This window comes from Accipiter gentilis, chromosome 28, assembly GCF_929443795.1.
Source record: "Accipiter gentilis chromosome 28, bAccGen1.1, whole genome shotgun sequence".
Classification (NCBI taxonomy): domain Eukaryota; kingdom Metazoa; phylum Chordata; class Aves; order Accipitriformes; family Accipitridae; genus Astur; species Astur gentilis.
Genome location: NC_064907.1, coordinates 19389625 through 19402453, shown reverse-complemented (window position 1 = coordinate 19402453; position 12829 = coordinate 19389625).

Below are 12829 nucleotides of genomic sequence, written 5' to 3'. Positions count from 1 at the left end.
GAGAGCAGGGCTTGTCCTGCACCTACACGTGAGACAATTCAACGGTTGTCATCTTCTGCGTGGGACCATGTTATTTTTCAGCGACCAGCGACTGCCATCAGCACAGTATCTCCTGCTTAGGGATGGTGCACAACAAGTTCAGGACAACAGCAGCTCCGTCGTAAGTCTCCAGGGGATGTTCCCGCTGCTTTTACCAAAAATTAAGTAATATGTAAGCTCAGGTCTCATTTTGGACACTGGGGCTACAAAATGTATGTGCATACATCTACCTTAATATGTGACAGGGACAATGGGGTTGCTCTGTATATTCAGGAAAGTCAACCCTCACCTTTGGTATTGGCAGCTCTTGTGATTTATCTCATTTGAAAGCGATCCTCAAGCCAGTGCTGTTGGAACGTATGAGAATACAAGTTTTTTTCAATTAAAAGATATTTTAAGACGGCGGCCAAAACTTGAAAATATGCCATCGTGCCTTTAACACTGATGAAGCAGAAAACATTATTTTCAGAGATCCTAGTTTGCGATTTTCAAATACTTGGGACTGGGAATGGACATTTAGGTGTTCAAGGTACAAATTTAAAAGTCTAACACGAGGCTGAAGATTTCCAGACATCAGCCTTTTATAACATTTCTTCTCACTGCATCAGGTGGTCAGAAAGGGAGGCAGAAAATAACCAGACAGAAGCCAAAACTCAGTTCATGTTTGTTTGCTGCTTTTGTTCTTCCTGTTACAGGTCGTTCGACGCAGAAGTTGTTTGTCACGTGTATGAGCGTACAGGCGTTTCAGGGAGGCTACAAATGTGGTCAGCCAGATGGAATCACGTTTATGATCCAGCAGAATGAACTAGATCTATGGGTTCAATTCTATAAGATGCTGAGCCTTTAAATTGAGTGAATAATACAGACGGACTTCTTGCGTGCGAGCAGCTAAACACTTACTTAAGCACTGGAGGAGTCAGGCCAGCTTAGGATGTTCTTGCCTTCCCCAGAATCGGAATCGACGTGAGGCTTAGACACCTAACTTATCTTCATTAAAAACCACCGTGGGGACTGCATAAATCTTATCTGGGCTTTTAATATTTTTCTCAGACAGTCTGTAACAAAGCTGCTTTCACAACCTCACCTAAGAGCTGCCAAAATGATGCTAATACTTGAGGCCTCAGCATTGGGCATTCAGATTAGCTTTAATTCTTCGTGTGAAAGCTTGAGAAGAGCCTATTTTAAGGGAGCTATTCTTCAGGCTGCAATGCTGAAAATCATTTTTGGGGATTAGTGTTTGGGAAAGTCAGTAAAATCTGAATCTCCAGAAAGAAAGTTAGTAAAACAGCAATGGGAAATATCAGTTTATCAGCAATACCAGTCGTTGAGCTCCAGTTCACGTCATTGGCCACGATAATGTTGTTCATGTTCATCATGTTGCGATGAGCTTTGTGAGAAGTTCTTAGTCCCTTCTTCACTCTGTCTCTGATCTGGTTTTCCTCTCTCATTTGTCTATTAAGGATGAAACTGCTTCAAGACTACACGTCTACTTCTAGGATTGCAAGAAAACTTCAGTGCAAAGAGGCATATTGGTATAAATATAATAAAAAAAGTAATAGTACCTTAAAAGAATTGTCAAGTGTACCACGGTTTTAATTTTACAAATTATTAAAGTTACCAACACTATCTATTATGCTACTGTCCATTCAAACAGTACTTTTAACTAGTTCACATACCATGGCATGCAAAGTAAATGTTGGCATATTCAAAGCAAAGACATGGTTAACAAGAGCCAGGAGTTATTTACATAACATGAAGCAGGTCAGCAACCAAAGAAGCAGAACAGCAACTCCCAGCACAGCAAGGTACCAATTTTCTCCACTATTCTGAGATATTCACCAGAAAACAAGGTATTAAGTCCAGAGGGAAATGTTAAAAAGTTTACTACTGCAATTATCACTTTCACAGAATGTTTAGCACCCTGTAGCTCAATTAAAAATAAATAGGTCAGCTGGATTGAATGAAAAGGCACTAATTAAGGCATTTTTTATTTTTAATTTTGCCCATAAGAACTGAATACTGAACTAGTATTTTTATTGAAGCTACCTGATTTATATAAAGCTGGATTAATTAATTTTGAATCACTATTTGATCTTTTACGATATTGCTTTACTTTCTTCCCCTGCTTGCAAAGAATGATTAGGCTGTGCCACTAATGAGAAAGATTAATTTAATAGTTTTTAAATACATCATTAAACTCATTTCTTGAATACATTAATATTTCTGATTTATTTTGAATTCAAATACGAGCTTTCCCCCTTTAAGCAATAAAAACTTCATTCTACATTTCTAGTATGATCAGTTAGTTGATGGTGTACAGGGGGGACTCTGCCTAGCCCTGCTTCTCTTTATTAAAGCATGGAAACTGCGAAATTCAACCATAGGCCTGTTCTTGCTTTATGATGACATTAAAAAAAAAAGTAGCAGAAGTCCTAATGTATCCTATATCTCTAAATATTCCTAAACATAAAGCATACTTTGTATTTCAATTGGAGATCCACATAGTCCCCGTAGATAGATTTCTGAACAAGCTAACTCATTAATCCCTAGGAGAAACAACATTTTGACAATATGCAACAGCCAAGGAGCTTGCCCTGGGTTTTAAATATTGCCAAGAAAAGTACGTGGCCCCGCATCAGATCCCTGAAAAGAATGCAGTGTCTGATGTGACATTACTTGTTCCTATAAGCATTAAAAGGGAAAGGTAAAAACCAACTCTTTCACAAGAAGGGTGGGATTTTCTTCAGCTTTTCTTTCTGCTGAGTGACCTTGTTATTATGTCTCTAGTGCTTGGTTCAATACACTGCTCCGACTCATTACGCTGAAAACAAATCTGAAGGTGAAACCTGGGGGGGGGGGGGGGGGAATAATTTTTTCTTCTAGGGTTTAGTTAGCTGCTCCTCTCTTCTCGTTTTGATGTGGTAACAAATACAATAATGAAGAATATAATTCCATCAGCACTTCAAACGATGATGAGTCTTGAAAAGAAAGGGTGTTCTCGTCTGTCTTGTTCCCTCTTTCTACCCACGAATAATGCAGAAGAAGAAACACGACTGCTACCATTGGGATCACACAGAACGAGCACAATCAAGAGTTCCATCAGCTGCTGAGGGGGACAAGGTGCCAGCGCCAAGGCCAAGGGCAGACAGCGCCAAACACCCTTTCCATCGGCTTCCCTTCCGACGTCGCGTCGTGAGCCCGTCTCGCAAGGAAGGTTTTGAGCCATGTGTCGTAGCAGTTGTATTGCACAGTTCAGTGCCTTTGGATGTGCTCGCTTTAGATTTCGTTTGACTGCATCTGGAACTTACTTGGTGATAGATTGCACTGAGAAATGTAAGGAGGCATTTAATAGCAATCACCTTAGATTGTTTAGCTTGTGCAGTCAGACAGAAACATACTGGTCTGTACCAGGGTAATGCAATAATGAATTTCGGCAACAGGGCACAGACACACGTGTGTTTGTGACAGCAACCGATATCTCTGAACTACCTCCTTTTCCTATTCATTTAACTCAAAACGAGAAAAAGGAGACCAAGCAGATATGTATCAGTCAGTGAAAGGTAGCCGAGAACAAGAAACAAAAAAGCGCATTACCTGGTTAGACAAGACTGGAAGAAAAATGAGGTGCCAACACACTGAAGCTGAACATTGCTTTTGCTGTTGGACAACACAAAGCGGGTGGAGTACAGACATACGCTGTTCAGGAAAAAAAGTTAGCTCAATTCTGGTCTAATTACGCTCATTTTATAAAATACCTTCCAGTCACTGCCAATTTACACAGGCCTACGGTGCCAGTTTGGGAGCACACCTATAACCCAGGTAGCGTGCCCCTGAACGTCCAAACCAGTAGGAGATATTCGGCGCACGTCTCAGCCCTCGGCTGCATAGACAAGTCCTGCGGCGCGTGTCCGCGTGAGCGCACTTTGCCGCCTGAGCCTATGGAATAGTCTCATGCCGTATTTTCTCTCTCCTCCCTTGCCGCCATAGATAAGGTGAGACTATGTGTAATAAAATCCTTTCTACTACGTGGTCCTGGAAGCACGACCTGAGGCTGCCTGTCATTGCAAGAGGCCGATTCCTGCCCAGTTTGGAATAACCTTAATCATGGGATGAGTTTGAGAGAGGGAAGGGACACCCGCATTTGGGTGCTGGACCCTGTGAGATCCAGAGGGAGGTTTTCTGCTTTTATAGAGACTGACTGGTTAAAAAACAATTGACCTTTAAGTTCTTTGCAAAGCTTTGCCCTTTTAAAGAAAAGCGGTCTGCCTCTTCTCCTCTCCCCGTGGTTATTTAAAAGTATTTTAAACAGGGAAGATCTTCTTCCATATGTGCACCCGGCTCATACCCCTGTGATGCCTCAGTCTCCCGCCTGCGGTACAATAAGCAGCAGCGAAATTTCTTTGCAAGATCAAGCCCAGGAAGGGTCTTTTTTTTTTTCTTTTTTAATGCAGATCTAATTTATTGGTGAACAATAAGGGCTATAAAAGCAGTCATTTCAAGGTTAACGTGCTACTCAAATATCCAACAGTCAAGCTGAGTGAATAATCCATAACTAATTGCTTATTTAATTGCACGTTCTTTGTACATGAGGCAATTGTAATATTCCTGAAGGCTTTAGGTTCCCCCCGCTTTTAAGTAAGCTATAAAACTTCCATATCTGTTCTTCAACATGTGTACTTTGTTGCTTCACTGTATCAAGCCAGTGATATTATTTCTATTCCCCAATTAGATTGCTTCTGTAGCCATTAATTAACGGTAGCAGCTCATGAAAAAAAATCCTGTGAAAAGGTTATGTAATCCATTTTTAAAGACTGGATTTATTTTCTTTTTTTTTTCCGGAGATAAGGAAAATCAGTCTCAGAAACAAGGCTCCTGGAAAACTAGAAAGAAAAGACCCACACCGAGGATCTCCACTGAAGGAAACAAGCAGAGCACAGTACACATTTGGTCCAGCAGCAATCACCAGGCCAACCAACGTTATTTAATATACAGTCAAGCAACACAGACAGTCCCAGTGACTCGGAAATTAAGCGCAGGGTAGCGTGACACAAGCTGAATTACAAGCCCGGTTTTAATCATTCCATTGTTAATTGCTTTGTTTTATTTTTTAAATGAAAACAGAAATTTTTGCTTCATTACATTCCAAATACGTTAGACTTTTGAAATTTAACAACTTAATTCATTTACTTATTAGCTTAACATATAGGAACATCGATATTTAATAGCATCATTTGAATTTTCCCCAAAAAACTCCTACAGAATGTCCAATCAACAGACTTGGCTATTTAATACTCACTGAAATACTTACTGCATGATAGAATTTCCTTAAACTGGATATACCATTATTCTTAAGATAGTCTTTAAGAATACTGAATACGGTCCTCAGCATAATTTCTGCAGGAACTGCCCTAAAAAAAAAAAATTGTATTAGCTAGCAGCATAGTCTCATATTGTTATTTATAGATTTTTATCTATACTTTGGAACAGAAAAGGCTGACTTGAGGGTAAAAAAGCTTGTTGTACTCTTTCAGATTACCTCCTGACATAATTTGAGTTTCTCCGTTTCAACAAGAGTATCTTTTTAAATCAATACTTGGAATAAAAATTTGTCCTTATCGGGCTATCCCAATTAAGAACAACAGACCCTCAGCCTACCACACTTGCTGACACCCTTCAAGGGCATCCTTTGATGCAATCATCCAAAATTAAACAGTGCACAACAAAAATAGCCCGTGTCGATTTATGCAGTTCACTGTTCCGTGCAATAAAAACGACTAGCGGGTTAAACTACAAATCCCTGAAGCAGACCCTAGCATCCTGGAGAAAACGTCAGGAAGAGTTAAGGTGGAAACTTAATTTGGCAAGCACTCCTACCAGACACCGGGTGGAGCAGAGGGGGCGAAGAGGAGATGTAGGAACCTTTACCAACAACGCCGCTTCCATCTTTCTGCTCACTTAAAAACCCAAACCCCAAACACGCCCGCGCAGGATCACCAGTCAAAATAGAAGTTACGCTTTTAGCCAGCTTGTCCCGTGAAGAGAAACTCTTGTTTTAAGGAACGACAGATTTAGTGGACGACCTTTCGTTATTCTGATCGATACGAGTTTTGAGGAAGAGGCGGGAGTATTTTATCACCTGCTTTACATAGATCACAGGCAGCAGCACACCCCCTCATGTTTAATGCAAGCATGGCAGCACCACCAGCTTCAGCTTCGTTACAACCGCTCTGTCCTTGAAACAAGGCTGGGGAAGAGCGGCCGCTGCGCCCCAGCGGCTCCCGAGCAGAAGGGACCCTCTCGGGGACGCGGCGGTGAGCGGCGACGCGTCCCTCCGGCCGCGGCAGCAGCGGGAATTTGCCAGACCTAAATTGCCTCCGTGCTGCCTTCTGACAAAACCCAGAAGTGGTTCTGCGGTCATTCCGAGTCCATGCCGTTATTGTCATTTCAATGGTTCTGCGCAGCTATGTTAACCTTTATTAACCTTTATCTGTAAAAATCGAGCTTCCGCACACTTGCGCTGCAAGTCGTGAAGGTGCTTTCTACCAAGGGAGCAGCTCCTGCTCCCGCGGGGACAAGCTACCTGTGTAAAAAGCATTTCTGTACCAATTTATCTAATTCTGAAGTGGAAAGGTGCTGTTCAATTACACCAACATCAGTTAAGCAGCAGTTTTCCAGCGCAGACAAAACTTTTACCATCACTTCCAGCTCACAGAATGCCCTTTTCCTTCCCCTTCTTTCTCCGTGCCCTTTTCTAAACTGACCTCTAGCAGACAAAATATCACCCCACATCTGGATTATACCCACAAGTGCTTACAACAGAGCAATGACATTTTACCATTAGCCAGCACATGTATTTCGCTGCCTACCTACAGCAGAAGAGAGGGGTGGTGATATATAAAAATTCTAATTCTATTCATACTGACATTTACTGTGGAATTCCAGCAATCGAGAAAACCTCTCATTTTCAAGCCTTGCTCGCTTGCAGACTCACGTCCTAGGAAATGAGGTAGAAGTTTTCAACCCCTGCAAGGAATTTGCAAAAACGGCTAGCTTCCTCCACAAAAACACCAGAGTGTTATCATTAATGAAAGTAAAATATTTAAGAAGCTGCCCAATGAACGTTTTTGAAAGACAAAGTGACAATTTCCTACTAGAGGTTAGTCACTAGCAATACGTTGGTTGGGGGTGGTGTTTGTTGTCTTTTAATTTGTTTTAATTAAAGAAAAGCCACTATCATTACAGGTTCATCAATTCAGTCAAAGGGGAATTGGACATTTCTACCCAAATAAGACTTTAAGGAGTTTTTTAGTGCAATATACTCCCCCTAATCATGGCAGACAGCACCCGCCACACAAGGGGTCTCTCGGCTGGAAATAAGAGAACAGTTTCTTCTGACAACAGGGGTGCAGGAAATAATTTGTGGTTGCAGCTCGCAAATGCAAAAGCAATTACTTCCATTCCCAAATACAGTCATTTACTCACTGTATTCAGCCCACTGTGTGGCACACGATAGAAGAACCCTAGCAAAGCACCTTTTGCAGGGTTTTAAGGCTTGAGACATACTGCTTGGCGACCCATTGGAGCCAGCCCCATCTTTTTAGTAGATGATCTTTTATTCAGCAAGGCACATAGGTCTGGTAAAACAGATATCTGGCCCGCGACAAGCCCTTTCCTCTTTCTGTTGCATTTTAAGGATGCTCGCCATGGGAAGGACATTACTCGGAGGGTACCCTCTGTCATGCTTGCTAGAAATCTCCAGAGTTGCCGTCCTCCACGGCACAGCAGGCTCTTCAGCAACGCTTTAATGTCTACAGTTCAAAACGGAGACACGCTAACTACACCCTCCCGGAGTTCGCAGGCAGTGTCACGACAACGGTGCGTGACAGCCGAGCAGCGTAAGTGTGCGAGGGGCTGTTTGGGGGTGGGAGACCGGCACTCAACCCTCCGTTCAGCTCTGCCACTGCAAGCAGAGCAGGGTGGGACGCAGGCTCTGCCCATCCGCTGAAAGTAGCGTTGAAGATAAAGCTTAATTCTTTGGAAAACTATTTTAATAGCTCTCAAATTACCAAAACACATTGGAAAGTGTTTTAGCCCTTTTCTATTTAACGTGGCCATTAACTATAAAGCCATAAGCATGTGCTTTAAGTCTCAGAAGTTGTTAGGCTCACCCCTGTGCTTAAAATTAAGGAGGAGCATCATTGCATCAAGTAAAATCTTATTCCTCTAGACTACATCAACCACTTCTTTGAGGAAACATTTTGTATACTGAAGTAGCAGCTCAGGCCACAAGAGACTGATTCAGTAATTGCAAATGCAAACAGGCCTTCGCTAAACCAGAGGTGATAAGAGGCCGTCAACAGCCTTAGATGGCATTTCCTTAGCGTGTAATTTATTCATGTAGCTCAAGTGAAAGCGAACCTGCATGTTTGACTAGTCTGACACCTCTTACCATAGGTACAGTAGGGGAATTGGAAGGGCAGTGAAATTCCAGAGCGGTGGTTGGGTTTTCTGCAGGTCTTTTCCTCTCCCCTACCTCCAGTTTCACCGAGATCTCGGCTGTCTCTGTTGGTGCAGTGCAAGAGCCATACAGAACAAATTACCTTACTTTAAAACCTCCTGCAGTTACTTCAACACAAACATAATTTGAAATTAAAACCTGACGTATTTTCAGGAATGTCTAAATGCACCAAATCTCATAAGAAAGACCTGACACCAGTTGTTTTAACTGACTCTCATTCCTCGATGTCTCTAAGAAATATGTCCAGTTCTTGCACCTAAAGGCTGCAGGTTGAAATCACAGCCCGTTTCCTTATGTTATGCTGCACCAGGATTTAGAAGGATACTGCGCAACGATAAAGAAAAGCCTTCCTGTCCTGCAGCTGCACCATTTTCTACCAGAAAAAAAAAACAAAACCCTGTCTTGCTCCACCTTTCCCCAAATTCACAGGAATCTAGAACTGAAGTGTTCCCTGAAATTGAAAAGGGCAAACCCCTTGATTCTCATGAAGTCAAGTTACTGATTTCAGCAGGGAACCAAAGAATTGAGGCTCATCCAAATGCAGTCACTTGGTTTCAATCCATCCAGCCACGGCCCAGTTGGTAACAATGGATTAGCGGCAAAAACCCTGTCCATTCCAGTACTTCTGCTCCTGCCACGTCTCTCTTCCCTGGGCAGGAGACATTTCCTGAAGACCTTACTCCATCCTCCTCTTCTTTAAGTGATGTAATTTCAGAAAAAAACTGGAGAGAAACAATTCAAGATTAAAACACAAATTGAATTATTTTTTTAACCCCTGGAAATGAAGATGTTTAAGTCACTACCTGCCCCTTGGCAGTAATTTACATAGCGATGGATTATGTGGGGGTTTAATATCTAATTGTTTTTTATTTCAAAATGAACTGTTGCCATGGCAATCCCTACATGCTATGGAAGATGTATTATTTAGTGAAGTGTCTCCTTCAAGGAAAAGCCTACCCAGACACTCACTGACAGCTTCAATGAGAGACCATAAGCTAACCTGTCCTTCTAAATGTCTGCACACTCCAGTCATCTCAAAACCTGAGATTCGAAAAGGGAGGTGGGGTGAGGGTCAAGAGACTAGACCAGAACCATTAGCCACTTTGATTCTCTGCTTTACAATAAAACTCTGACAAAACTGACATATGTCTTTCATCATTTTCTAGTAGGGAAGCAGGGAAGCATTCTTCAGAAAATGCTTTTGGTTTTAGGTGGTTGGGTTGGGGGGGGGGGGGGGCGGGGAATTGGGTTTTTGTTTGTTTAAATTAATTGCTTGACTTAAGCAGTTACATAAAGAAAATTCCTTATCAACTACGACATTTTAATCCTCAAGAGGATTAAAGTTCTTCTATCAGTTTATTAGCAGTAGCCTAGAAACACTCAGTTTATTTCCTATCGGTCACAGACTTCCTCCACAACCAGCATTTGAAATAGTAAATAACTAGGTTTTATGCTCTATTTACTTTTTTAATATGCAGAAGGTTAGTATTTGTCTTCCAAGACCACGAAGCAAACCTGGACACAATATAAATACATTATATAAATTGGCATGCTGAAAAAGGCCTTCGTAGAGAATAAAAATCACTATGCTGGATGATAGCACCTCTCCTGCCAGCCTCATCACTCATACTTCATCAAAACTAGTTGCCTTAAAACTACATGATACTCTGGGGCTGCTAATCAGCAGTGTAATCATTTAGCTGGTGGCTAAAATAACGTTAAAGAGAATGAGTAATTTACTTTAGACAATTAAATAAATAGTATGTAGAAATATAATCTATTATCATGGGATTCAATGGGTAGGGATCATTTTGAGCGTGGGCATTTGTGTACGTGCTGGAGCCCTGGTCCCTCTTCTGACTGTCGGCTAATGCTGGCACATTCCCCAGGAAAAGTTGGCAAGAGCAACCAGAATGAAACAAAATCCCTTTCTGAAGAGCGTGGCAGCTGGATACATATATAAAAATGCTTGCACACGTTTGCATTGATATTTCTATGTGCAAATGCTCATTCTAATTTAATTAAAAGTGCCATACAAAAATAGAGTTAAGAAACTTGACCCTGGGACATGTAAGCTATTTAGAGCCGATATTAATTGTTCTTCTCCCAAATGAAGGTGATTGAGCAATTCATTGCAGAAAGTTGATATAGTTCAGCACAGACTCGTACTTCACTCAACTTACACATTGCCCATGAACTTAGCACTACGGTTTTCATGTTGGAGGAGAAAAAGGAAACGCGTGAACAGAAAATTAATCTCCGAGATTCCAGGATTCACATAATACAGTGGTTTTCTTAGATGTTCTGTTGTCCAGAGTAATTAAGAGTTGCCAGGCCAGCCTGGAGTCGCAACACCAGATTTTTGCAGGATCACAAGCGGCATTTCTTAGACTGAACAGTTGCAGGGGTGAGAGGGACCAGAGTTGTTGGTAATGCCTTGTCAGCTAGATTATTTGAAGAGCTGTACATATTTACTTGAACATTTAAAAATGCATTTAACATTTACCTTGATCTAAGTAGATTACAATAAGTAAACGAACACTGTGCTATTATTACTAGATGTTGGTCATGTTCTTTCATCTTTAAATTCTCTTCTACACTATTTCTACCACTAGTAATTTTAATAATTTGTAGTGGAAGCCCTCTAGATTTCTTTGCACAGCATTCCTTTACAGCTCCCAACTCCCATTGCACCATATATATCAAACTACTCTTTCAACTCCTGCACTTCCAAACATTTTAAACACCTTAATGGCTTTTCTCACTGAACCATAAAAATTATTTATAAATTCATTTTGAGACATTCATACAATGAGGAACTCATAACATGTCGTGAAATACAAATTATGTTTACTGGAGTATAAAAAATTCTTTGGGTCTATGTATATGTAATGAAGGAAAAAGCCAACAGCTTCTCAAAGTGGACTCTTATTATAAGCAATCACCAAATGCAAGGTGAGAAGGGAATGAATTATTTGCTCCAAAGCAATTTTTTAAATAAACAGCTTGACAGGAAAAAGCAGTATCTTCTAAGACTTAATTTGAATTAAGTACATTTGGTGCAGTTGCAAAGAATAATCACGCTATTTTACCCAGTATTTTTCACAACTAAGTAGCTGCAGCATCTGCTTTCCTCTAAGGTTAACGCTAACACCATGGTCTATTAATCTTTGTTACCTCTTTGCAACTGAGCAAGAGAAATCACCCCCAACACTGACATTTCAGGGGAAATGTTTTTAATCAATACATTATTAAGGCTCCGGAAGAAGGAGAGGTTAGTTTTTAGATAACTAATGATATGTGAAACGTGGACAGCTGGCAGTCATTTTGGAGACCTTCAGCCATCAGAGGCAGAACTACGCAAACACAAGTACATCGAATCAGATATGTAAAATCTTAAAAAGTACATTAAAAATCTAAAAATTGAAATTAAACTCAGACTCTTCAAAACACAGCCAGCAGTTTTTACCTGAGGCTCGGGAGAATCGTGTGCCACGCTTGCTCTGTAGGTTACTCTGCAGATGACTAAAAACGAGTCACACCTTGGGTGTGAAACTTTGCAGGTAAGGGAGGGTCTCTCCCCAATTCTCTCTGGTTCCAGATACTCCTAAGCCCCAGGCCACCCCTCTCAGGAGGCTTACAGCTGTAGCTCATCCCACGGCACTATGGCACAGATGTTCAGACTCTCTTACAAAAACTCCAGGTAGTAGCCAAGAACTCTTGGATACACTCTCATGCCCACCTGGTCACCTTTAGGGCATCGCCTCAGCCTATTTTGTCCTTCCAGATCTTTTTTCTGGCTCTGCCTGTAAGACACCGGCCCTCTGTAACGCACAATCTCACTCCCTTTAGTCAATAGCACGTACAGAGTAAAAGCTCATCATTATCGCCAGAGGACCATTAAAGTACGATGACTTGGAGAGAGGGACCTGTATTTTAGCTTTGATGGACTGGGGTTCTCTTCTCTGTGGCAAATGGGTCATAACACCTCTTTTCCAGTTTATAGCAAAGTATTTCAAAGCAAACCTTAATCTGCCAGATCCATAATGTAGATTTTTAGTAAGATCCTTTGTGCAAGGAAAAGGACATAAACCAGCTGCCTTTGAATTCAGATGGAAACACTGATGATCTAAATCATCCAAGCCTGGTATATAAATGAAAAGCAACAACCAGACCAGGGATTGATCCCTCGAGAACTCACTTATGATTCACTGTGGAAGATGAAAAGCTGTCTATGTAAACAAATTGTTTATGGTCTGTTAAGCAAAAGTA